The 27,396-nt window shown below is 41.6% G+C and overlaps 1 protein-coding gene across 5 annotated transcripts in view; it reads left to right on the top strand.

Moving 5' to 3' along the window:
• The window catches only part of FGF14 (fibroblast growth factor 14), a 496,088-nt gene that overhangs the window by 85,417 nt on the left and 383,275 nt on the right, over window positions 1-27,396 (top strand). Inside the window, exon 1 of one of the 5 annotated variants that reach the window (XM_064143812.1) lies at window positions 9,151-9,540. The exons of the other annotated variants lie outside the window; for them this stretch is intronic. The gene's annotated coding sequence lies outside the window, so the exon portion shown is untranslated. Of the gene's footprint in view, window positions 1-9,150; window positions 9,541-27,396 lie in introns of those variants that run through there. 5 annotated transcript variants of the gene reach the window in all.

Consider the following 27,396-nt stretch of genomic DNA (forward strand, 5'->3'; position numbering starts at 1 on the left):
AGCATCTTTGCCATCTGTGCAATAATAAATGCATTGCTCAATAAAAAGATTATGAAATGGCATGTTTAGCTCCTGACAGGAACATCAAGGCAGAGCATTACCTACTGTGATGAGATCGTTGTGCTCTACCTTGTGCTGTGTTGATGGGAAAGCCAGAGCAAGGTTGTAAATCATTTATCTTGTTCTCTGTAAATGCGATGTAGTAAGATGCCTGCAGGTGGGTCTGGTATAGGTGGCCTCTTCTGCCAGGCAACCAGCAATAGAACAAGGGGACACAGTCTCAAGTTGTGCCAGGGTAGGTATAGGCTGGATGTTAGGAAGAAGTTCTTCACAGAGAGAGTGATTTCCCATTGGAATGGGCTGCCCAGGGAGGTGGTGGAGGCACTGTCCCTGGGGGTCTTCAAGCAAAGCCTGGATGAGGCACTTAGTGCCATAGTCTAGTTGATTGGATAGGGCAGGGTGATAAGTTGGACTGGATGATCTTGGAGGTCTCTTCCAACGTGGTTGATTCTATGATTCTATGATTTTGGGAACCAGTACTACAGGAAGGAAGGTAAAGAGGAGAAAATAAGACTTGCATGAATCTCTGGTGTTCCCACCACGCTTAAACAGGACTGGAGGAACATGGTCCCATTGCACACAACAGTATTACTGTAGCTGGAAGGCCAGGAAGATTCATCATGCTTGTCTCCTGGAAACACAAGATCATTTCTTATATTGCAATAGGGAATTATTGTATTATTACTGTGCTATTGAAATAATACTGACTTCTACTTGGAAAAAAAAAAAAAGAAAGTGTTTCTTCTCTTGACAGATTATTCTGTGGCTGAATAAATGGTGCTTATTCTGCAGCTGGATAAATGGTGCTTTTTCTGGAAGTGTGCACAAATGTGCTTCTTCCTGATTTAATTCATTTTCCCCCCCATTGTTCCATAGCATTGTGTGGCACTGCATATTAAAATATGTATTTTCCCAAAAATGCCTTTGGTAGTCTTCAGATACTTGTAGGACACAGCCTTACCTGAAGCAGCAGGTATTTTACAACACACACATCTATTCGGTTTGGGTGGTAATCCACTTTGTGTTCCCTCTTGTTCTCTTTATCTGATTTAACATTGCTCTTGGTGATAGGGTGCTAATTGATTCAAAGGCAGTCACACTCGAGAGTTAAGGAAAGACAGATACCAGTTGCTAAATGAGGTGTTTTAAAAGGGTAGGAAAGGATTCAATCATCAAAACACCTGAAAGACATCATAGAATAATTTGCGTTAGAAGGGACTTTTAAAGATCAACTTCTCCAATTCCTCCACAAGAGCCAGGACATCTTTAACTAGCTCAGACAGAATTCAGCCTCACCTTGAATATTTCCAGGGATGAAGCATTTACCGCCTCTCTAAGCAACTTGTCCCAGTGTTTCACCACCCACATCGTACAAAATGCCTTCCTCATTTCTAGTCTAAATCTACCTTCTTTTACTTTAAAACTCTGTCCTGTTTCAGCAGGCCCTGCTAAAAAGACTGTCCCCATCTTCCTTATAGGCTCCTTTTAAGTACTGAAAGACTGCAATCATCTTCAGCTTTACTAACCTGAAGTTCAGTTTCAATAAACACCTTCATTGCATAAAAGAGTGCAGCAGCCAGTTTCCCTACAGCTTGAGTATTGGCTATTCAAAATAATTCTTTCCAGTTTTAGTTTGGAGTAGTCAGTAATATTCATCTTCCACTATTCAGCATACTTTAAGTGTTCAGGACTTGTGTAATCAATTTTAAAAAATGAAACATAGTTTTTCAGCACTTAATACTCTTTGAGTGTAAATACCGTGGATAAAAGTGGTATTAGTCAGTTTACTCAGGTTATCACAGGAGCACAGGATATTAGGGGTTGGAAGGGACCCGAGGAGATCATCAAGTCCAACCCCCCCGCCAGAGCAGGGCCACACAATCTAGCACAGATGACAGAGAAACACATCCAGACAGGCCTTGAAAGTCTCCAGTGAAGGAGGCTCCACAACCTCTCTGGGGAGCCTGTTCCAGTGCTCTGTGACCCTTACAGTGAAGAAGTTCCCCCTTGTGTTGAGGCGGAACCCCTTGTGCTGCAACTTACACCCATTGCTGCTTGTCCTATCACAGGGAGCAAGTGAGAAGAGCCTGTTCCCCTGCTCCTGGCCAGCCTTCAGATACTTACAAACATTTATCAAATCCCCTCTAAGTCTTCTTTGCTCTGGACTAAAAAGTCCCAGGTCCCTCAGCCTCTCCTCATAAGCCATGCCCTTCTGTCCCCTAATCATCCTTGTAGCCCTCCGCTGGACCCTCTCCAGCAGATCCCTGTCCCTCTTCAACTGGGGAGCCCAAAACTGAGCACTGTATTCAAGATGAGGTCTCACCAGGGTAGAGTAGAGGGGGAGGAGAATCTCCCTTGATCTGCTGGACACACTCCTCCTAATACACCCCAGGATCCCATTGGCCTTCTTGGCTACAAGGGCACATTGCTGTGCCATGGTTAACTTGTTACCCACCAGGAGTTAGCTCTAGAGGCTACCTCCAGCTGTCTGTAGAAGGCCTCATCAACATCTTCTTCTTGGTCTGGTGGTCTACAGTAGACCCCTACAACAATTTCATCTCCTTTACCACATCCCCTAATTCTTATCCACAAGCTTTAAACCTGTTCTGCCTCCCCCCTTGGACAGAACTCCGCACATTTCAGGTGTTCTCATGCATAGAGAGCAACTCCCTCACCTTGTCTTGCTGGTCTATCTTTCCTGAACGATATGTAGTCATCCATGACAACATTCCAGTCGTGGGAGCTGTCCCACCATGTTTCAGTGATGGCAAGAAGATCATAGTCATTCAGCCTAACACAGATCTCCAGCTCCTCCTGCTTATTCCCCATGCTCCATGCATTGGTGTATAAGGATTTCAGGGAGGGAGTTAATCCATTAGCTCCCACTCTTGCTGTCTCACCATTCCCAGCCCCTCCCATGGCCCCCAACCCAGCAGTAAGCTCCGCATGTACTGATTCATCATTGCTTGATCCTCGTGGTCCATCTCTGCAAGACTTAAAGAGTTCTTGTGTGTCCCCAGTGTGCTGCAGGGTAACAGGCTGAAGGCTCCTGTTAGCCTCCCTCCCTGGTATGCCATATCTTGCCTCTTCTCCAGCATGCAACTCATTGTTACCTACGTCCTTCGAGCCACTAGTAGAACTGCCAGTGGAGCTGACACATGGCCCCACAACTGTCTCAGTCTTGCTTGTAGTAAGCCTGGCTTCCACCCTCCCCCCCTTCCAACCTAGTTTAAAGCATGATTAATGATCTCAGCCAACCCCCTGTTATATTTTTCCATTTCCTCCAAAATCCAGGAGTGGCTGAGCTGAAACCTGAATGTGCCTTCATTTGTGTCAGTAAGGGTACAAGATTGCTTACATAATTTTTTCAACACCCTTACTAGAACTTCAAACATTATGGAATGTATTTTACATAGAGTTAGTGTGTAGATAATATGAATAATCTCTCTCCAATGAGTGGCATCAACACTGAAGTTATAGCTTATTCCAAACTGTTTATTCTTCTTTATTAAAAAAAATGACTTTATCTTCTGGAATAAACAGTTTCTTGATTCTTCCTATCAGTTCACAAGTTTCTCTGCACTGCAAGTGTCTTTTGCAAATTCACAGTTTCCATTTGTTTTCCTTTCTTGTATTTAGTGCAGACAAATGTAGTTAAAATGACAAAGTGCATATTCTGAAGCTGAATCTTTGAGGGGTTATTGTGCCACGTACATTCACCAGCTTTGCAGCAGATATTATCACCAGAACCAGACTGCAAAAGGTACTACACAGATCTCCTTGAGAAAACACTCCATAATCCTTCCTTTCCCCATCCTGGATGGAAAGGATGAGATTCTCTGTAGTTATAAGCAGCTTAAGTTATGTTGTAAATTTAAACCGTACAAATTTTTATGAAGATGCATTTTAGCACTTCAGAGTACTGAAAATATACAGATGCCATAAATACAAGAACATACATTAGTCCTTTGCAGAATGAGTATGCTTTATCTGGGATAACAGTAAATGTGTATGTGCCATTTAGCTGATCTGGGCATAGGCAGAATGTCTGACATACACACACAAAAGTGCATCAGATTTACTGTATTCAAATGGCTAAATGGACACAGCCTACTGAGAGCATGGGCAGGCATCTTGGGAAGGGAAAACTTTATGGATGTGCACTTTGGAGCTGATCTGTTTATGAGATGGATGTTTGCCTATGGTTTTCTGACCATGTGACAACATGGGCAGGGCTCCTGCTGCTGTACCAGGCAGCCTGCAGGTATCACATCAGTATAATTTCTAAATGGAAAGAGATGTGTGCAAAGGAGATGTACTCTGTGATATTTGTTTTGTACCTCACAGCAAAGTGCTTGGCACATTGAGCTGGAGAGAAAATTGTCTGTTTTGCATAGGATCTGGAAAGGCAGCGACACCACTGAGATAATTATTCCTGTGGTGGGTCAGGAAATGTACAGTTTGATGCAAATGAACAGGAGAATTTAAACTTGGCTACAGGTCTGTTTTGATGATACAACAACTTCAGAATCATCTTATTCACACTGAAAATCTAACATTTTCAAGAACTCAAGTTGCTTTATCTCATTTCCCTCGGTGATTCCAGAAATTTTAAACTTGGACCATAATTGGAATGCTTTGGTTGTAGATGTGCAGAACTATGATTTTACTGCCACATGCACAGGCCAAGGCTAAAGCTGACATGGTGAATGTGTTAAATGCTGTCCTCAGGAGTGTTTTCAGGTATTTATGCCTGAGAGGTTCTTGTGTGGCTACCTATTATGTATGACTTACATTGATGGTTCCTGCTGTAGCTGTCACTTTCTTCAGACAAGAACTTTGTTTTCTTTCAGATTTTTTTCCCTATATATCAAATAATATTTATTCTGATCTAGCTCTAAGAATAAAGATTTTCAGCTGTACTTTTATTACTTGTCCAAACCCTGCTGATACCTATATTCAACAGCAAAGAGGTGTGCTGGGGACAGTTCCCAAGTTTTTCATGTCCTTGGTCCCAAATTCAACTATGTGCTTTAGTAAACACACATACAAATGTTTTGCTTTCATGTGACAAAATGTTAATTTACTTTGTGTGATATCAAAACCTGAATGCTTATGGTGATACCAGAATGCTTTCAAAAAATGACTTCAAACAAGCTGGGGAGTATTGTAAAAGAAAAATGTATCTGGTGTTGCACAGGATTTTAGACAGCTGACCCCCAAACTAGAATCTTAGAATCAGTCAGGGTTGGAAGGGACCACAAGGATCATCTAGTTCCAATCCTCCTGCCATGGGCAGAGACACCCTACCCTAGATCAGGCTGGCCAGAGCTCCATCCAGCCTGGTCTTAAACACCTCAAGAGGTGGATCCTCAACCGCCTCCCTGGGCAACCCATTCCAGGCTCTCACCACTCTCATGGTAAAGAACTTCCTCTTCACGTCCAGGCTGAATCTCCCCACCCTCAGGTTCTCTCCATTCCCCCTGGTCCTGTCACTACTTGATAGCCTAAAAAGTCCCTCCCCAGCTTTTTTGTAGGCCCCCTTCAGATACTGGAAGGCCACAATAAGGCCACCTCGGAGCCTCCTCTTCTCCAGACTGAACAGCCCCAACTCCTTCAGTCTGTCCTTATAGGAGAGCTGCTGCAACCCTCTAATCATCCTCATAGCCCTTCTCTGGACACACTCCAGCATCTCCACATCCCTCTTGTAATAGGGGCTCCAGACCTGGATGCAGTACTCCAGGTGGGGTCTCTGGAAAAGCTAGTTTGTTCCTCCTGACAGAAACGTGCACTTGTTGGTTTCCTGAAGTAGCCTATCCATAGATGGACATTGTGCAAGATAGGTAGAAAAATGCAAGTTCCTGAAATTATATATTAAAAAAAAAAGGTAAGTTTTGTTCTGGGGTTTGTTTTTTTTGTTTTGTTTTGGTTTGTTTGTTTTTTGTTTTTTTTTGGGGGGGGAGGCAGTTGTACAGCTATTGCATAAGTATTATAATACATCTTTAAGGTAAGTTTTGTTCTGTTTTGGGGGGTGGGCAGTTGTACAGCTATTGTAAACTATTATAATACATCTTTGATGGCTTTTATTTACTCTTGTGTATTGTAACACCTTGAATGCCAGTGCAGGAAAGCTGAAATCTTGATGAAACAAGGAAGAAATTATTTTCTGTATGGGTTTGCTCTACAGCTTCAAAAGAACATAAGGAGTATGAGTGGAATCCATTTTGTGTCATTTTTGATTTCTGGAAGAGTACTAGGTGTAAGCTTTTTCTGCTAACAGTCAACAGGCTCTGTTAACAGTCGATAAAGAGGAAAAGACAACTAAAGAAGGTGTTACTTCTCATACTAATATAGCTGCTTCATTTTATCAGATGAACCCTGAAAGCCTTAGTTGTAAATATCTAAGCTAAGTTAGGTGGAGTCCACACTGAGCCAGGAAACTGTACTCCTAGGTCAGTAGCACCCCTATGAGGAGTTCAGGTAGCATGTTACCTTCAGTGGGGAAAGTTCAAAGGTGATCAGTTATATGGTCAAGCCTCTTTAGCATTGTGTGCTTTGTTATTGAGGCAGTAAGCCAGGCAGGGATTTACAAGATGCATGTGCACTATGGCTTTTTGAAGAGGGAAATTCTGTGGAAAGTTGCATTTGGTCTTTGTTACTTAAGAAATAGAAAAGGAAATAGCAATTCCAATTCAGAATACTGTAGAAAAACTGCATAATAATTGAGAAACATTCCCTATTGACTCCATGCTGGCCAAAGTTAAACATAAACCTAAGAAAAGTAGGTGTTTGGTGAAGACAGTTTTGAAACTTCACAAAGACTTGGGTTTACTGGCTCAGTCTGATTTTCCTGAAGTTATAATGCTTCATGTATGGATAAAAATAACTCTTTTGTAGTGTCCTTTTAAATTTTCTTCCCTAAGATAGTTTAGACATTTGATTATCTCCTATTTTCCTAGAAATTGATGTAAAGAAAATGGTACAAAAATTGTATTCTACAGAGCATACTCTTGAGTCACCATCACTGGGGGTGTTCAAGAAAAGCCTGGATGAGGTACTTGGTGCCATGGTCTAGTTGACTGGATAGGGCTGGGTGCTAGGTTGGACTGGATGATCTTGGAGGTCTCTTCCAACCTGGTTGATTCTATGATTCTATGATTCATAGAAGAGTAAAAGATCTTATAAACAGAATTTAGAAGCAACTAGAGAAAACTCTGCCTTTCCCATTTGCACAACCCTCAGAAAGTTTGGGGTTCATAAGACAGCTCTTCATTGGTGCAGGTTTGACTTGCTTTGCAGAGCTCAAGTAACATATGTCTACACAATGAAATTATGGCACAATACAAGGACATTCTGGTACAATAAAAGGAAATAAGAGCTTATCTAAATGACTCCTTCATTACTACTGCAGTATAACTCAGAATTTAATGTGAAGAACTTTGTTTATCATCAGTGTTCCTGTGTGTAGGAAATCTAGGGCAGGGAGCACCTCATTTGCTTCTGTACTGCCACTAGCTCTTTGCCTCTGTGCCATGCAGGAGCACTGGGGAGGGCAGTGCAAAAGACTCTGCTTACCAGGGGTAGATTGAGATTAGATCAAACCAGTCCAGTGCAAAATTTAATATAACGCCAAAGCAGGAGCTTTGGTGACAGCGAGAGCAGCAAAAGGCAATAGCAGTACCTTCTTTGTACAACTCTCCTAGCAAGATTCTCTTTATCTGGTTGTATATTCAGCCATGTTTGCTGCTCATTTTCTGCCCATTTGGACCATCACAGCACAGAGTCTACTGCAGGAGCCATGTCCATGGCAGACCTTGAAGTGATCTGCCTCCCAGAGCTCAGCAAACTGTATCTTGGAGCACTTTTTGAATCAGACAGGACAGCAAACACAGAATCACAGAATTAACTGAGTTGGAAAAGACCACTGAGTCCAACCTATCACCTAACCCTTCTAATTAACTGAACCATGGCGCTAAATGCTTCATCCAGCCTCCTGTTAAGCACCTCCAGGGATGGTGACTCCACCACCTCCCTGAGCAGCCTGTTCCAATGGGCAATCACTCATTCCATGTAGAACTTCTTCCTAACATCCAGCCTAAACCTGCCCTGGCACAGTTTGAGACTATGTCCTCTTGTTCTCTTACTGGGTGCGTGGGAGAAGAGACCAACCCCCACCTAGCTGCAACCTCCTTTCAGGTAGTTGTAGAGAAACAATTTGGAAGTATTTCTGCAGTTTAAGAGCTTCAATATGTAATTGCAATAGAAAAGAATGACCTGGCTGGTAAAATAAGATCACTTAATCATTACATTATTAATGTATTTTCTTAATGATTCTTTTCTTAATGTGTTCTGTACTTGGAGATGTATTGGAAATTAATACTTGTTATGAATTATTAATATTAATTTATGCATTAATATTAATTTAGGTATTAATATTAATTTATGTATTGATAATACTTTAAAAAATAATATTTCAAAAATTGGGGAAATTCCCTGAGGTTCTTTAGATTTTCAGTTGTCAGGAAGTAATTGCACAGAATTAAACACTTTAAACAATCAGAACTTGGAAAATAGTCACATAAACCCAGGAAAAATTCTAGCTATGCTTATGGAGTCTTGGCATTCACTCCAGCATAGGTACCAATGACACTTTGGCCCCTGAGTGAGTCATAGAATCATAGAATCAACCAGGTTGGAAGAGACCTCCAAGATCATCCAGTCCAACCTAGCACCCAGCCCTATCCAGTCAACTAGACCATGGCACTAAGTGCCTCATCCAGGCTTTGCTTGAACACCTCCAGGGATGGCAACTCCATCACCTCTCTGGGCAGCCTATTCCAATGCCAATCACTCTCTCTGGCAAGAACTTCCTCCTAATATCCAGCCTAAATCTCCCCCAGCACAACTTGATTCTGTGTCCCCCTGATCTGTTGCTGATTGCCTGAGAGAAGAGACCAACCCCCACCTGACTGCAGCCTCCCTTCAGTCTCTTGTATGAGAGACCCTTTCAACCTCTCGGTAAGATACAAACTATTCCAGGCAGAGGAGCAGAGGAAGGAGCTGCTGCTGAGCTGCTAATCTAGCAGGTGTGAGCTGCCGGCAGGTGCGAGCTGCATACACGTGGCTGCCTTTAACGAGCTGCAGATGAGGAGAGGCAGGAAGGCTGAAGGCAGGAAGGTAATGGTTGGCTAAATCGTCCCCCTTTAAATGCTTCATTTTGCCACTCAAGCTGGCCAATAGGCGCTAGCACCATAGTTTTGGCTTGGTGCCTCCTTTCACCAGGCAGGCAGGCTGAGGGCAGCACAAGGCGCCGGTGCTAAGCCCCCTAGGCCCTCAAGGCTTGAGTGGGCCCCAGCTTGTACTGCGTGCTGGTGACTCCACTGCCGGAGCCCACAGCAGCAGGAGGAGAGTAAGAGTCAAACCAGCCCAGCAGGATTTGGCGCCCAGCGGGACAGGCGGCTGCAGGGGAACAGTGCTGTTGTGAGTATCTGACCCCAGCTTTTACAGAAGGAACCTATGCTTTGCTGTCAGTTGCTGTTAAAATAAGTTTTATAAGAAAACCTTGAGAAGCTTTTATTCAAACAGTAGGCAAAGCAGTGAGAGATCTGCTGGTCTGTGTACTGAGTTTCTGGAAAGGGTGGATTTTGCACGTGTGGATAGAGGTGATCGTAGTTGGCACCTGTACATCAAATGAGCAAAGGTGCTTCAAAAGAAACCAGGAGGGGTCAAATATTCTTTCAATCACTTTTGACGTGGCACTTGGTGCCATGGTCTAGCGTTGAGCTCTGTGGTAAAGGGTTGGACTTGATGATCTGTGAGGTCTCTTCCAACCTTGGTGATACTGTGATACTGTTATACTGGAAGGTGTCCAGAGAAGGGCGACGAAGCTGGTGAAAGGCCTGGAACACAAAGCCTATGAGGAGAGGCTGAGGGTGTGCAGCCTGGAGAAGAGGAGGCTCAGGGGGGACCTCATTGCAGTTTACAACTACTTGAAGGGAGGCTGTAGCCAGGTTGGGGTTGGTCTCTTCTGCCAGGCAACCAGCAACAGAACCAGGGGACACAGTCTCAAGTTGTGCTGGGGGAAGTATAGGCTGGATGTTAGGAGGAAGTTCTTGCCAGAGAGAGTGATTGGCATTGGAATGGGCTGCCCAGGGAGGTGGTGGAGTCACTGTGCCTGGAGGTGTTGAAGAAAAGCCTGGCTGAGGCACTTAGTGCCATGGTCTAGTTGATTGGCTAGGGCTGGGTGCTAGGTTGGACTGGCTGATCTTGGAGGTCTCTTCCAACCTGCTTGATTCTATGAACTTATTTTTGCCTTACAGTCAGAATAATCACATAGAATCAGCTTTCTTCTCATTGCATTGACTGCTCTGCAGTTTTAAGTTGTCTCAATGCTGTATGACACTGGACATCTGATGTGACTCCTTAGCACTGTGGGCTTCCACCCTGCAGGCAGGATTTAGAGAGAACTGCAAACACAGTTGTATTTTTCTCTTGAAGAAAACATTGCATACTCAATATTTTTTTGCCTTTTAATAAATAACCTGTTTTGAGGAAACTGTTGTTATTTGCTGAAATTGTTGTTGTGCCAGGGAAGGTGTTTATCTAAGTGGTCTGCCTGGATTGTCTGCAGAAATGCTAATGCTGTTTTATGAAATATTTTGACCTTTGAGGTAGGATTGGGATGGGCAGCCATGATGGTGCAAGTTGTGTTGGGTTTCTTTGTCTTTCACAGACCCTGCATCTATTCCATGCCATTGCAGAAGTCTCTGTGAGTTACTGTAATGCCACTTCTCAAAGACTGACACTTTATGAATCTGTTTTTGTATTCAGGTTCATTAATTGTACTGCATAGATTTGTCAGTGTTTCAGATGCTTGCTATTATAATGACATGGCTTTGAACTTGGTTTCTTTCCTTTCTCACATTTCCAGAAATTCAAACAAATTCTGCTCTGCACTTCAAATACATTTTACCATGAGCTAACAGGCTAAGGAGGAGTGACCTATACCATTAGGATATACATATATAGGCTAGATAAGTTCAAGTAAATAAGATGATAGCCAGTAATAAAATATTTTCTCATCTTCGGCATTCAAATTTACTTTCTAGTTATCTGATTTCCTCTGTTCTTAAATCAAGGCTATGCAAGTTCTTCACAGAGAGTGTTATCAAACACTGGAGTGGTCTGCCCAAGACAGTAGTGGAATCACCACTCCTGGAGGTATTTAAACAGTGTGTGGGTCTGGCTCTTAGGGACATGGTTTAGTGTTGACCTTTCAGTACTGGGTCAAAGATTGGACTGTATGATCTTTGAGGTCTCTTCCAGACACATGTTTTTCCCTGGTTCTGTGAAACTGCTGATGAAGAAGGTAGCCTTGAGGTGATTTAATTACTTTCAGAGCTAAATTCTCAGAATACAATAAAATGGCATTTCTAACATTTATCTCTGCCTCCTCTCATTCTGTTCTTCATATGCTGACTTTCTTCTCTTTTTCTATATTTTCTCTCTCTCTTTTCCCATTATAGAGGGAAATAGCTCTATTATTCAAGTTCATGTTTTTCCTATTGTAGAGGAACACATTTGAAAACCTACACACCAGCACAAGCAGCAGTTGTGAGCATTATTTTTTCAAATGAGTTAGGTATTTGAGCATCCAGCAGATGTGGAGCTGATAATCACATGTCAGCATTTAGAGGCAGAAGATGAATTACACTTAAACACCATCGACTATTCACTAATTTGTCCCTGTCAAACCCACCAATGCTCTAAAACTATCACCTGCTTCAGCTGACCTTTCATAAATACGCACAGTTACAACCAACTTCCTTTCTTCTGGCAATTTATGGTAGTCTGTCCCCACTGGTACAAAATATGCAACCAACTGCTGTATTTTCAACTGATGTTCAAATTACCTGAGTGAGAATGTAAAGGTTAATGTCCCACATTCCTGAAAGTTTTTCACTGTGATAAGGTTTTTGTTTATAGTTCTGAGAGGTCTTAGTTGTAGGCATAGCAAATCTTATCTAATTAGATGCCTGCAGTATGTTTAAAAACTGTGGCCTTTTATAAAAGTCTCATTTATATATAAAATGTATAAGGCATATATCAAAAAAGATAGTGTCCCTCTGTGTTATGCATTTTAACTTCTTATGACTGAAAGACATTCTTTAACAATGTGATGGTTAGGGTGTCCCCTGCCCCCCCCCCTCCTTGGAAATCATCCAGACTAGACTCAGCCAGCTCAGGAAATTGAATGAAAGTTATTATTTACAGCTTAGCACAATATACAAGCAGATATTTACAGTATGTACAGATATATACAGAAATAGACAAGGTAAAAAAAAGGTAATACAGAAACACAACTCCCCTCCCAGAAACCTGAGTCCCCAGGGAGGACACTCAACCACCCCTTCACCTTCCCCCTACTCCTCTAAACCTTACCCCAGTCCCAAGGAAGAATGGAGGTTCAGCCAGGGGATTAGGAAGCAAAGTGGATTAATTAAAGAAATGGAGGGAGAGGTTAGAAGAGAGATGCAGCTCAAAGCTTGCCAGCAGCAGAAGTACCTTATCTATGTTTTGATTCTTGTTTTTATACATCTCAGCAAGCCTATGAGTGAAGTAGACATCACCATTGTTTTCCTTTCACAGCCTGTAATCTAGTTCTTGTCACCCAAAACATTCTAGCCTGCTTCAAACTGGCACAAACAAGTCCTAAACAAACTTTGTATTTTAAGAAATGCTTAGATAAAATATTAAATAAAAATATTTTCCAGAAAAATATTGAAAAGAGAAATCAGTAACAGTAACTGTCTGAAAGCAAGTATGCTTAGTGTATTAGAATGATAAAAATACAGCTTAAAAAAGCTAAGGCAAAACAACAGTAGTTGAAGGAATTAAAAGAATTGTGTCCTAGTTATTTCATATTTATTGATTCTGGTTTGTGTTGTATTTAAATGCCTATTCAGTAAACCAGAATATTTAAAAGAACTAAATAAACACAGGAAGTTAATCTAGATTAAGATAAAAGTGGTAAATGATTATATGGGAAAGTGACACAACTGTGATTTAGTTGTGAAATTTTCAATTTACAGGCTCTTTGAGATGTCTCGTAAGATGCTTCCTAACTAGGAGATGATGCAATAATGCTTATCTTGATTTTTTTTTTTTTACTTCTTTAGAGGGATGTCATTTATCAAAAGAACAAGGAGGAACTGATTTTTGTTCTAAAATACTGGGCTTATTCCTTCCAGTGGCATGAGACTGTTTTATTTGAGAGTTTTATATATTCCCACTTTGCATTTCTGCTAACTGTAAGGCATCTTGGAGCAGTAAACTTGCCCATGTAGCAGAATATAGTAAGAAAGATGATGGCATGCACAGAGCTGCTACTGTTACAGCAGTGACTGTTTAATCATATAAGAGATGCTCAGTGTGCAGTGAGAGGCACTCATTTTTTGTAATGTGATCTGATACAGTCAGAATAAGCAGTGAACTCCCATGCACCTTTCATCCTGGTCTGTGAAGCTGAAAGCTCATCTGCAGCTTCTGACACTCTCAGGTGACCAGATGAAATGTATTGCCTATCCTTGAAAACCAAACTATCCTCATGAGGTGTGAAGGTGTAGCTGCAACTGCCTTTGGGCTGGGAACAGGACTAAATGCCTTCTCGGGTTCCCTTCTGGGGGAGCCCTCAAGCACTGAGCTGATTTGCACGTGGACTTTTGTCCCATTCATATCCATTAGACATCCATAGCAGCTCCCAAAGAGCTAAGCCATTTTTAAAATAAGTCCACTTTTGTGATCTTTTCAAAAAGTGCTGTTTCTGTTTTGCCATCCAAATAAGCTATGCATGGACTGCTGTGCCTTGCCTCTTGTCTGCTATGCATCCGTTACAGTTTGTGTACCTGTAAGAGGATCACTGAGGAGTCTTAGTGGAAGGCATCAATGCACTTATATGTTCATCTCAGTTGACTTGATTTTTTTTTTTCATAAAATCCTCTACTTTGCCATCAGAATAAGATTATACCTATTACTGTTGGAACAAGTTAAACATTTACTGGATCAGAATTAGATCCTTCTGCAAGGACGAGGCTCACAGACAGCACTTGGTGAATCCATCCGCTTTGACTACAATGAGAACAGATAAGATGCCTTAAGAAACAGGCCTTCTCTAATCTAATCTCTGCATCATTTGATAATAGTCTGATTTAGAGGAAAGGTGATTTTTTTTTTTGTTTGGTGCAACATCTTTACAGAGACCAGATCAGCAGTCTTTTCATCTTGAAGGCTATGTATTTTAATTAGTTTAATAGCCTGAAGGCTGCAAAGGTAAGCCTCTTGATGTCAAAGATAGGGAGACAAAGAATATGTCATAAAGAATGTCCATGGAAGATACATAGCCCACGGGAGAGTAGTCACCAAATTCTGCTGATCCCACTGGGGATACTGCACCCTTCTAAGGGTTTTACAGCCACTCTTACTCAGGCTTATCAAGACTATTGTAGCATATCAAAGCCCTCAAGCAGCTGTCTCAGCAGGACCCTTAAATAACTTCTATCCAGGTCTACCCAGCATGGTTCCTAAGTCCATCAAATAAACAAACTGATGAACAAGATAGAGAAAAACATTTACAAGAAAATAGCACTTGCTGCCCAGACAGATCCATTTGCCTTTGAGTTTCTCAATCCCCCTAGATAATTCAGCAGCAAAAGTAAGAGTTTGGATTCATTTGTTGTGATGCAGAGTTGATCTTGATCTTCTTGCCTAGGTGCCCCATTGTTATGGGGCACCTTCTATGGTGGCAAGGGTCTGCATCCTTTAAATATTGGCTCGAAGATTTTCTAGACACTAAGACTACACCTGCTTCTAAGAAAAAGAGAATTGATGACTCTGTGATAGTTTCTAACAATTTTCTTTATTGTTAGCTTCTCCAGAGCAGACTGCCTGTCTGTAGACAATGCAGTACTTAGTCCTGGTTCTCCTCTGGACCCTGCATGGAGAATGTGTTGCTGCCCTTCAGTGCAGCATTTCTGGGTGTGATACCCAGGCTTTTCAGTCCTTGAGGAAGGAACAGGAGCTTAACCTTACAAAACATGGGACACAGAGCACACCATGTAGTGGTTGTTTTGTTTGCCTTTTGGCACACTCTGTACTTTATGCAGTGTCCACAGCAAAATGACTAGGATATTTTTAGAGGAGGTAGTAAATGCAGGCTTTGACTGTGTGAGGAAATACTGAACAAGCGAAGAGGAAACTTCTGTGATTTATCAGTGTAGGTCTTCCTTAAGAATCTGGTAAATTGCACTGCAATGTTCAAAGACTCCCTTTGAGCTGTGTGGCTGAGGTGACAACATGGGCTCTTGAAAAATTTAATTTTCCTGCAAGCAAGATATCTGAGAGGTGTTAAAATTAATGTGACTGCATCCCTGATATCTTAGAATCCTGGAATGGCTTAGGTTGGAAAGGATCTCGGAGATCATGGGCAGGGAAGCCTCTCAACTAGACTTGGCTGTGCAAAGCCTCAGAATGGTGACACACAGGTATAGCTGTCTGCTGCTTCTTGTGGGAGTGGTCTTTGCCTTATGGTTCTTAGATGGGTCCAGGTAAGGCACTAAGCTCCTTTCTTGCTGCCTTAAACATTATCATACCTTCCTACAGGCCGTGACTTGTACCATCTGCTTCTGTAGCTGGATTGACTGTTCAAGGTAGATTTCCCCTTCTAGGACTTTCACATAGCCTTTTAAACAGCCTATCTCCTCAAATATACCTCCTGTATACGTTGCACCTCCATTTGAGGAGACCAAAGACACGCACAGTATATTGTTTGTACTATCTGTCCTGAGTCCCTGCCTCTATTTTTAGTTGGTGATACAAGTCAGCCAGTTTTCTTCTGATTAACATGATGAATTAGGGAGTCCACATAACCTGAAAGATTTTTGTTGTTGTCTTTCACTTCTCTCTATATATTTGGGTCCTACACATGCTTCGTCTTGGTAAGGATAAGTAGAAAACATGTTACTGTTACAGCCAAGAGCTTTCCAGTTGTGTACAGTGATTTCTGATAGGTGAAATTGATGCAGTGAGGTTTGAGCCTTGCTACACCACAGCTTTTGATTGCCACTGACCTTTAAGAGAGACTTGCAAAACAGTCATTACAATTTTTCTGCTGCAACAGATTTTCTTTTTTTCTTTTTTGTATTTGTTGAAAATCTGCTGTTAAAACTGCATCTTGAAGATGCTTGTGCAGCTTAATCAAAGAATGGAATTACAGAATATATTTTCAAATTGTAACAATACACCATCTTCCAGTACAGCAGGAGGCTTTCTTAATCAGCCTGGAGCTACTGAGGCATGAATTTGATTTAGATTTCTGGCTTTGCTTGCTTGTTTCCTTTTAACATTCTGCAAGCTCATAAACTACCTTTTTTTTTTTCCCTCCACGAGGAGAATTGCTTATCCTCTGATAACCTCCCAACTCTCAGACAGTTTGTGGCTAAACTGCCTTGCTCTCTAGTCTGCTCTGAGAAGACAAGATTTCCTTGGCTCCTTTCTTTCCAAAGACAAATTTTCTCAGTAATTTTGTCAACATTTGCCATCCTTTCTTGATCTCCTGAAAAATAGTAAGTGGATTTCACTAGCAAGCTAACATATGTAAAATTTCTCCAGCCAGCACTGCTGCAGTTGAACAGCCCCTCCTTGATCTTCTCTCCAGCTACTCAATAGTCACTTGTGAGACCTTATAGCTGCCCCTACTCTATAATATGACTGCTTTCTCTTCTAGGTTATACATGTGGCCCTCACTTGGCTGGCTTTGCTCAGATTTAAGGGTAAAAATATTTTCCAGGATCCTCATTCTTTGCTCTCAAAGTTAACAAGTCCAGCCCTTCATTGTCTCTACAAAAGCGTCTCTCTAATCATTCAATTACACCACTGCTTTACATACATACTTCAGTTCTTTCAGCCAAATCCTGTTAGCTTATGAGGGAAATGTGGCTTCTAACATACTATTTTCTCTTTATTTTTCTCCTAATGGGAATTACAGAACAGATCACCTTATCTGGCCTTTTTTAACTTTGACATAATTTATTACAAAGACGTTGGCGAACTCAGCATGCCAAGGTGGAGGCAGGAAGAATGCAGATGTCAATACTCAATTTATCTATCATATAGAATCATAGCATGTCAGGGGCTGGAAGTGACCTCAGAAGACCATCTAGTTCAAAACTCCTGTCAGAGCAAGATCACCTATACCAGATCACACAGGAGTGTGTCCAGGCAAGTTTTGAATATCTCCATAGTGGGACACTCCACAACACCCCATGGTAGCCCATTCCAGAGTTCTGTCACCCTGACAATGAAGAAATTCCTCCTTGTATTTAAATGAAGCTTCCTATGCCTCAGCTTCCACTCATTGCCCCTTGTTCTGTCATCAGGCATCACTGAGAAGAGTCTGGATCTATCCTTCTGGCACTCACCTTTTTCATATTTATAAACACTGATGAGGTCACCTCTCAGTCTCTTCTTCTCCAAGCAGCACAGCCCCAGCTTCCTCAGTCTCCCTTCATAAGAGAGATGATCCATTCTCTTAATCATCTTTGTGGCTCTGTGCTGGACACTCAAGCAGTTCTGTGTCCCTCTTGAACTATAGGGCCCAGAACTGAACACAGCACTCCAGATGTGGCCTCACCAGGGCACAGTAGAGGGGCAGGAGAACCCCTAGTCACACCCTTTCTAATACACCCCAGAATGGCATTGCCTCTCCTGGCCACAAGAGCACATTGATGGCTCATGGTCTAGGACCGTCAAATCCTTTTCCTCTTCTCTGCCTTCCAACAGGTCAGTCCCCCTATACTGATACCTGAGGTTGCTGTTTCCCAGGTGCAAGACTCTACACTTGCCCTTGTTGAATTTCATTAAGTTTCTTCCTGACCAGCCCTCCAACCTGTCCAAGTCTCACTGAATGGCAGCAGAGCCTTCTGGTGTACATCATGTACTGGAGCCTGAGCCTTTCCAATGTGTTAGTTTTCACTTTCACCATGCATATTGTGGTGCTTGCCAGCTGACTGCCCAAATGAGAACTGTGCTTTCAGTTAACAGCAGAACTAGGGATGTACCCTTGCAAAAAATAGATGAGAACAAAAAGGTGAAATACTGGAGCTGACTGTCATATCTTGATGATCTGTACAGCTGTGTAGGGTTTTTTCCCCCTAATATTACCCTGATTGTAATCAAGTGTCTGCCTTAAATGCATATGATAACTGGGAGAAAGTATTGCATAAATGGAAGGATTTACTCTTGCCATTGAGAAAATAGTGAATTTGACTTGGTCTTTGTGGGCAAAATTCATTGAAGTTTATTTATTCACCATTTAGTCTTTGCTTTTTGCTCAGAATTATATGTATACATAAAAATAGTGAAAGGACCTATAAATTTTTAAGAGATTGATTCAATGAAAAGACAAATTGGTTCACTGCTGCATGTTTCAAGCCCTAAATGATGCAGTATGCACCGAGACATATATAAAATATATTCTCTGAGATGCCAGGAATATCAGACTTTGTCCACATTATTTACAGTAAGTACTTCACAGCTCAAACTTCTAGAGCTTAGAAAGGAGATGAGGATGACAGATATGCTGGATAACAAAGTTTATTTCATTTCAGAAGAATACAGGAGTGATAATTATTCATATGCCTTATTTCCTTGAGTGTGGTTCACACCAGTCTCCTAACAAAGAGCTAGACAAAAAAAAAAAAAGAATAGTAAGTATTACAAGGCCATTTTTGGAGGCATTGCTTTCCAAGCCAACAACCACAAATTACAAAAGAAGGTAAATGTCAAGTTGCATCCCATCACAGCACAGCCCTAGTTAGTTTAGATACCAGAAAAGGACATTTTCCTGCCTTATGTTGTGCAGTTGCAGTAAACAAACCCATATTTTCTCTGAGATGCTTTTGATTTGAGCATCCAGTTCAAGTCTGCTTCTTGTCTTCTCCTTAGATTAAAAAGGAAATAGTTGGTGGTGTCTTAATGCTTCAACATAAGGGTGTAGTTTCAGCCACATGATGAGTGGTGTGAACTGGGATCTTGTGAGCAAGCTGTTGTCCAGAATCTGTGCCACGCAGGCTGTTCTGCAGTTTTCTGAGACACAGAGGTGCCCAACACAAATTCTAGTTCACTGCTCTGTATGCTTAAATCCCCTCCTTTCTCTCCCCTAGAGAGAAAGGAGAGTCTTACCTTTGAAAAATTCAAGCTCTGTTTCAGTTTGGTTCACCGAAGGATCTGGATTGCTGGACTTATGTTGGTTTTCTGGTATTGACTTTTTATTTTCAATCTTCCTGGCTCTGCTGTCTTGGTCTTACCATCTTCTTGGATGATGTTTTCAGCTAAACAGAAGACTTTCAATATTTAAGCATCTCTGTTAGTTAGTGATGCCACCAATGTTCAAGATTTCATGTGGAAATGGAAGTAAAAAGTAATAATAGGTATGTCAGACAAGTCTCATGATTGAAATATAGTTTGTCATTTAAGAAAGATGGACACGGAGAGCTCACAAAATCAGGCTAGGATCCACACCTTCATATCACAGTGCTCATATGGCCACACGGTAATTATATTTTATGAACTCCACACATCAAACTGTGAACATCTTAAAATTCTGCAGATTCTATTACCACCTGCAGGTTTTCAAGCAGAGTAACCTAATAAATTATCAACATAAGGATTCAGGCAGTAATAGAGAGAGAATAACTGTGGAAATTCATGTCTTTCATTACAACAGTGAGAAAAATGCAGTAACCTGGTCTTACAATAACCTATGGCAGAGATGGGAATTTCCTGAGGTTCAGCCATTGTGCAGTGGCTGGTTACTGGGGACTATGACCAGTCCAATGACAGGTCTGCACTTGCTGAAATGAACAGAATTTCCGTCTCTAGATACAGCTGAAATTCATATAGTGGCTCCCTGCTGTTTCAGGTGGTTTGATGTGTAGCAGTTGGCCCCTGTCTTTTTAAATGCTGTATGAGGATGTGATGTGGCCTCCAAAATTACCTAGGCTGTCACTGAAAGTATTGCTCTTTGCTTCCAGTGACCTTTTTCACTGTAAGTAATCATGAATTTTAGCTCTTTGCTGGATATTTTTTTACCAGTCTGAGCCCTTGACTTGCCTGCACTGAAGTAACCCTTGGGATGTACAAGAAAAGCAACTATATGCTTTGGTAGAACTGACTCTGCTTTCAGTTGAAATCAATCCTACTAATTCAAATAATATCTTTTCTTTCCAACGACAGAAAATAGGTTGTTGAAGCTCAAATACCAGCAGGTTATAGTTATCAGTACTGAGGTAAAATCCAGTAGTAGGTACAGTGGTGAAGTGATGCTTAAATAGCTTGTTTTAAGCTTCTTTCATTCTATGTGCATGTCTGCACAAATGCATGCACAAATATGGAAACTCTCTTAGCAAACACACTAAAAAGCTAACCAGAAGAGATTGAAATCTGAATGCACTGTCAGTAATTCCTCAATTTTATGCCGAAACATCACTTATTTGGAGGTTGAGTTGTCTGTAAGTGTATGTTTTGGGTTTTTTGAGAACATATATATATGTTATATATATGCAGAGAGAGATTCTTGTATGACTATAAAAATATGAAGTAGCAAACCCAAATTAACTTAGACAGTATGTTAATTATTCTTACTTGCCTTCAAATAATTAAACAAAAAACCACTGATGAAGTAGTTATAAATACGTAGAAGCAACCAGGTTGGAAGAGACCTCCAAGATGATCCAGTCCAACCTATTCCTCAGCCCTATCCAGTCAACTAGACCATGCCATCAATTGCCTCACCCAGTCTTGTCTTGAACACCTCCAGGGACAGCAACTCCACCTCCCTCGTCAGCCCATTCCAATGGCAAATCACTCTCTCTGGCAAGAACTTTCTCCTAACATCCAGTCTATACCTCCCCTGGAACACCTTGAGACTTGTCCCCTTGTTCTATTGCTGGTTGCCTGGCAGAAGAGACCAACCCCCACCTGTCTGCCTACAGCCTCCCTTCAGGTAGTTGTAGGCAACAGTGAGGTCCCCCCTGAGCCTCCTCTTCTCCAGGCTAAACACCCCCAGCTCCCTCAGCCTCTCCTCATAGGGTTTGTGTTCCAGGCCCCTCACCAGCTTTGTTGCCCTTCTCTGGACACATTCCAGTATCTCAACATCTCTTTTGAATTGCCTTCATTCATTGACATTTCAATCTTGACCAGAACTGTACACAGTACTCAAGATGTGGCCTGACTGGTGTAGAGTACAGAGGAAGAATAACCTCCATTGTCCTACTGGCCACACTGTTCCTGATACAAGCCACTTTGCTTGCTGCAAGCTTCTTATCTCTATATCTTTGCTATACGTGTCATAGATAGAATTTATACTTTTTTGTTGTTGTTCTAAATTACTTTGTAGTCTGCTGAAATATCAGTACATAGCAATAAGCTTTTTTCTTTTGGGTGATGTAACCCCTGCATTATCAGTTGGAGTATCTGTTTTAGAATTACAGGATGCTGATATGTTATGGAGTTAGTAGAATTAATCTTAAATAGCATGGAAGAACAATGATATTTTTTTCCCTATGTGCTGTTAATAAAAATATCTTGATTTCAGGTTATTTTTAAATGATATTTTAATTGTTTGCCTAATTACTTTTATAAATATATGCTAAAAAGGCAATAGTTGGCCCAAATAAGGTATTCAATTTGCTGATGTAACAAGGGGCCAAACCTAGCCTTTCTCAGGTACTTTCAAAGGCTCCTATTCCATTTATTGTGTAACAGACTTTGGTATTTAGTTCAACTGAGGTGCTTAAGCATTGCTTTAAAAGACATACACAAGTTGGAGAGTCTGGGTTCTTGCCAGCTGTTTGCTCTTTGCAGCATGCATCCAGCCTTGGTTGCTTTTTTGTTGATGGTCAAGCAGGTTAAAGGAGGTTCTCCTCCCCCTCTCCTCTGTGCTGAGGAGACTGCATCTAGAGTACTGTGTCCACTTCTAGGCTTCCAAGGTCAAGAGGAGCAGGGATATACTAGAGCATGTTCAACAGAGGGCTGATTGAATGATTAAGGGATTGGAACACCTGTCTTATGAGGAAAGACTGAGAGACCTGGGGCTGTTGAATCTGGAAAAGAGAAGACTTGTTTGCAAATACCTGAAGGGTAGGTGTCAAGAAGAATGTGCTAATCTTTTTTCCTGTGATAAGGACAAAGGGCAACAGATACAAAATGAAACAGGAGGTTCCACCTCATTGGAGCAGGCTGCCAAGAAAGGTTGTGGAGTCTCCTTCTCTAGAGAATTTCAAGACCCATCTGTATGTGGTTCTGTCTGAACTGCCCTAGATGATTTTACCTTGGCAGGGGAATAGGTTTTGATGATTTTCAGAGGTCTCTTCCAGCTCCTGCCATACTGTGATTTTGTGATTATATGGAAGGTATGATTAGAGATACAGATATCCCCACACTTGTGCTCACCTAAATCTGACAAGAGGGTGCAGAAATGTGGGTATAACTGTAGGCTTTGCAACTACAATCTTATTACTGTACTTTATCATTATTAGCACCCAAACACACTAGTATACTCAGCTATACTTTTGTCTGCAGTGCACAGATCTGCCCAGGGAAAGTGCAGTATATAAATACTGAAACTCTTCATGATAACACTATTGGCTGAATGGATTGTCACAATTTGTGCTGTTGGTTCTCACTAATAGTAATGTGAGCATGTAGTTCTCTCTGTTCAGCTTGCTCTATCCTGTATGGGAATTTGCATGCTATTCTCAGCAAAGCCAATCCATTGACTTTCTCAGTCTCTTCAGAAGAAACAAGAGAATTTCAACATATACATGAAAGAAGACAAGAGGGAGGGCCTAAAACACTACTGAGATTTCTTAAAATTCATCTTTTCCCCTTTGCCCCTCTCCATCCTTTTACATTTTCTCTGTAAACTCTGTGGTTAGGGAATTCAACTGCTGTAAAGTGATGATTATCACCCCATATCTCCTCTTCACAGCTGCTTGTGTCAGGAACAGAGAAGTTTTTTATGCCCATCATTCCACCTGACCTTTAGGCAGAAGAGATGTACATTGAAATAACTTATAGGGAAAGGAAAATGGTTTTATGCATTAAAACCTAGTAAATTGCACAAATATTGTGCAAATCTTGCTGATTTTGTAGTTGTTATAGCCTGAGCAATGCTGTTTCCCTGACTATGGGGTAACTTGCTTTAAAGGTCAATGTTAAAATGGTCATCTATTGTGACATCTTGACACAGAAGGACACAATTATTCTCCTGGAGGAAGATGCCCCTCAGTATTACTCTGTTCTTCATCAATCTGTATAGTACACAATTGCAGTCTCAATGTGAGATCTGATTTGGATGCAGTTTCATATCTTACAAAACTGGGTAAAGTCAGATGGCTGTTTTGTAGAGGTTATGATCTTTTTACAATCACCATCATTTGGTCCGTTGTGATGCTCTGAGACCTTAAGAGATTTAATTTCACAATGAGGATCTTTGAACTGAATGGGATGAGATAAGGACCTGGGCTCTTGAGGTTGACTTCAATGTTGTGGTATTAAAAATATTGGTGGTTAACAGAGCATCAATATTCAATATTTTCCATATCAAAATAGAATACTATTGCTAGTGGAAAACTATCTTGCTGTTTGTCTTGTCAGAGTACAAGGATCTGCTTCCTACTGAGGACTTAGATATTTCATGGTTTATGTAACTCCTGTTTTTTATATTTGCATCAGTTTTCAGCAGATGCTAAAAATCAGAACTGTGGCTAGTCCTTACAACTGTCTGCAGCTTCAGAGTGGATCCACTCTCCATCCCCTTTGAAAAGAACTTGCTGAGCTGGAACACAGAGAGTGTGACAGCAAAAAGCTATAAAAAGAATATGACTACATATATGAGTAGAAAGTGTTATAGTGACTATGCACTGCATTTTCTGTTTCATATTTGGGGCAATTTGTTATTCAAAAACAGCTTTGACATGTATATTTCTGATTTCCTTCCTTTCCTTGAAAATATAAATAATAGATGCAAAAAGTCAGTGTTGTAACAAGCTGATTACTTCTGCACTCTCAAGACCTTCATATTTTAGTTCAAAATAATGTGATGTTTTAAGCATTTGCAGTGAAGCAGCATTCAGGTGTCTGAATTGTATAGAAGGCATATAGAATCATAGGATCAACCAGGTTGGAAGAGATCTCCAAGATCATCCAGACCAACCTAGCACCCAGCCCTAGCCAGTCAACTAGACCATGGCACTAAGTGCCTCATCCAGGCTTTGCTTGAACACCTCCAGGGATGGTGACTCCACCACCTTCCTGGGCAGCCTATTCCAATGGCAAATCACTCTCTGTGTCAGGAACTTCCTCCTAACATCCAGCCTAAACCTCCCCACCACAACTTGAGACTGTGTCCCCTTGTTCTGTTGCTGGTTGCCTGGGAGACGAGACCACCCTCCACCTGGCTACAGCCTCCCTTCAGGTAGTTGTAGACAGCAATGAGGTCACCCCTAAGCCTCCTCCAGGCTAAACCACGCCGGCTCCCTCAGCCTCTCCTCATAGGATTTGTGCTCCAGGCCCCTCACCAGCTTTGTTGCTCTTCTCTGGACATGTTCCAGCACCTCAACATCTCTCTTGAATTGAGGAGCCCAGAACTGGACACAGTACTCAAGGTGTGGTCTGACCAGTGCTGAGTACAGGGGCAGAATAACCTCCCTTGTCCTACTGGCCACACTGTTCCTGATGCAGGCCAGGATGCCATTGGCACTCTTGGCCACCTGGGCACACTGCTGCCTCATCTTCAGCTACTATCTACCAGTACCCCTTGGTCCCTATCTTCCTGGCTGCTCTCCAGCCACTCTGTCCCCAGCCTGTAGTGCTGCTTGGGGTTGTTGTGGCTGAAGTGTAGAACCCTGCACTTGGCCTTGTTAAATCTCATCCCATTGGCCTCTGCCCACCCTTCCAGCCTGTCTAGGTCCCTCTGCAGGGCTCTCCTACCTTCCAACAGATCAACACCTGCTCCTAGCTTGGTGTCATAAATATATATATATAATATATATAAATTTTATCTAATATGATGCTTTGTAATATAGATATAGTATTGTTTTTTATTTCTTTACATATCTAATTCGAAGTAGACAATTACAGTGGAATCTGGGGGTTGCGTTGTTCTTTGTCATTTCAAGCAACTAAAGTACTGATGGTAAAAGAAAATGTAACTCTTGTGTTTGGTTTCCCTTGACACCTTAGAAGATTATATGTTTAACCTTGATGGAACATTTCACGATGTCAGTTCACATTCAAAAGTAGTTTGTATTTTTTGACTTCTTGGCAGAGCATTTGAGGTAGGACACATTGGGGCTAAACAATCAAGTGTATGCGATTAGTGCTAATTGTTCTCTAAGAAGATTGATAGCACTCAAAGATCTGATCATACATTTTATGTCTAGGATGATGTTTAAATGACTGGCCTCCAAGAGAAGATCAGTCAAATTCCTGGTAACCTATCTGGTTTGCCTTGCTTTGAAAAATGATTGAGCATGAATTGTTTTCTCTCTGAGTGCATAGCTTCTGGGAAGGTTGGCAGTGGGGTACTGCAATGTTATTCTACTATTATTCTCTTATTCCCTCAATTGTGCTACACACCACTGTATCATAACAGGTAGCAACCTCCTGTTATTGCCTTAACCTCTCTAAGCTGACTGTCTGCTGCATGTCTCTCCCATGCTATTGCAAATGAGAAAGTCAGACCTGTTCTGGCATGTGCTAAAGTGAGGAGTGTATAACAGTATTATATCTGGCAAGTCATATGGATGTCTTGTTTGAACACATCAATCACTGACGTTGTGGATGAGACTTTTTTATGATAGTACCACGCACATTTGAGGAATCTGACTGAAACAAGTAGGGCTGGACCTAACAAGATATCAAGATCTAAATGTCTCTCCAACAGCATACAGAGGCCAGTCCACAAAGCCATGCATGGAAGCTGCTGTTTGTCTCCTCCCTAATCCTGGAAAAGCAGCATGAGTCCTGCTGTCTTTGACTGTGTAAATTTTCCTGAGCATGTAGAATTTGACTTCTGTGGCTATACAGGCTCTTTCATTCTTGATGTGGTCAAATAGCTTGAACTTAAGTCTCTTCTGGAGCCAAAGACAAAGTTTGTCTCCTTAAATCTCTGGAGCACTGCTAATATAGCCTCAACACACTGAGCACAATGTGGTTTTGCCTCAAGCTGGAGAAGCCCAAGACAACACTGAAGCAATTTGGCATAGGACAAACAACAGGAGAGTGCATGGTTAAGGACCATGCCAAGAGGTCTGGGAATAAAAAGGTGGTCGGAGTAGGAAGGTGCAGGAGACAGGAGGAAAAGAGTTTGCAGGGAGCCCTGCCAGGTGAAGTACTCTGACAGAAAGTAGCAAATTGGCTCAGTTTCCTAATGAGCAAAATCTTCCACCTCTCAAGAAAGTGCCCACTACCACTTGGTAGGCATGACTCAGTAAGGAGAAGGGAAGCTTCTCTGCTTTCTCACTTCATACCTTCATGTAAAGCAAGCTTACATGAGAGAAAACTACTGCAGTCCCTGTCTCAGCTGGGAAATAGAATCGTAGAATCATAAAATACATTGGCTTTGAAGTGACCCTTGAAAGTCATCTTGACCAATCCCCTTGCAGTGAGCAGGAACATCTTTTGATCAGGTTGCTCAGGTCCCAGTGAAGTTTGACCTTGAAGGCATGAGGCCTCCACTACATTGTTAGGCAACCTGTTCCAGTATATCACTATCTTCATCGTGAAGTACTTCTTCCTAATATCCAACCAAAATCTACTCTGTTCTAGTTTAAAACTGTCCCTTGTCCTATTGCTATATGTCCTTCTACAAGAAAGGAATAAAAGAGGATCTGGGGACCCACAGACCTGTCAGTCTGACCTTGATACCAAGGAAGACTATGGAGAAGATCATTCTGAGTGTCATTACACACCATACACAGGAAAACCAGACCATCAGGCTCAGTCAGCATGGTTTTATGAAAGGCAGATCTTGCTTCAAAAATCCGATCTCCTTCTGTGACAAGTTGATCTGCATAATGGGTGAAGGAAAGGTTGTTGATGTCATCTACCTGCACATTCATAAAATCTTCAACAGAGTTCTCATTGGTTTGTCATGAAAAAAATCTCTCATCTCATGGCTTGGAAAGGCGTACACTCTGATGGGTAAAACACTCTCTAGATGACTGGTCACAAAGAGTGGTGGTGAATAGAGTTAAATTCAGCTGTCAGCTGGTCATA

This window comes from Pogoniulus pusillus, chromosome 5 (assembly GCF_015220805.1).
Source record: "Pogoniulus pusillus isolate bPogPus1 chromosome 5, bPogPus1.pri, whole genome shotgun sequence".
In the NCBI taxonomy this organism is placed as follows: Eukaryota; Metazoa; Chordata; class Aves; order Piciformes; family Lybiidae; genus Pogoniulus; species Pogoniulus pusillus.